Source organism: Dipodomys spectabilis, unplaced genomic scaffold (genome assembly GCF_019054845.1).
Source record: "Dipodomys spectabilis isolate Male_0828 unplaced genomic scaffold, ASM1905484v1 ptg000567l, whole genome shotgun sequence".
Classification (NCBI taxonomy): Eukaryota; Metazoa; Chordata; class Mammalia; order Rodentia; family Heteromyidae; genus Dipodomys; species Dipodomys spectabilis.
Window position 1 is genome coordinate 923014 of NW_024871244.1, and position 921 is coordinate 923934.

Consider the following 921-nt stretch of genomic DNA (forward strand, 5'->3'; position numbering starts at 1 on the left):
GTCCTTAATTGTTTGTGCTCAAGGCTAGCATTCAATTGATTGAAAGACAACAGAACTTCTGAGTTTTCTATTTTGTGGCACTGAGGAATCGAACCCAGGGCTTCGTGCTTACTATGAGAGCACTCAACCACCGAGCCTCAGGAGTGAACGAGGTATAAATAGAGACTGCTGTATATAAATATTATATACACAAAAAGAGATTTCTGCAAATTATTAAATTATAGATAATATTGCTACCAATTCTTAGGTATTAAATTATGTTTCCATTTAATGATGTGTCCCAATAAACAATTAATAATGCATTAATTAATAATTACTCAATATCCTATAACTGTTTATCATATATGTACATATATCCATACATATAATTCGATATTTCATAGAATGAGACCAATGTCTATATATTATTAAATTATGCATCATATGTTACTCCCAATTATTAGTTATTTAATTATGTCTCCTTGTAATTTTTATTCTGTTAATGCTTAATAAAATATTAATTAAACTTAGTGCACATCCTACACTTATTGCATCTAATTTTATACTAGAATAATTCACTACTAATTCAATCTGTTTATCATTTACTGTAGTGGTAATTCTTCTACCTATGATGTTTTTTACCTTTATTGCATCCTATTACATAGCATATAGATTTGCATCCAAATTATACATCCTACCTGACACCGAGCACTTTCACAGAAAAAGAAAACATGTGTCATGCTCAGCTTCTCACTCCAAGATTACATTTTTGGGAGTGCTGGGATCTAAAATCAGTGCAAAGAAGGCTCAGTTCATGAATGGGTGACTGCCAGCACAGCAGCCATTAGCCAATTCAGCTGCCTGGCACTGCCCAGGCCCTGAGATTGAGCCCTGTATGTTGACTCCAAATTGTGCTTACTGTAGTTATTCATTTTATTTTTT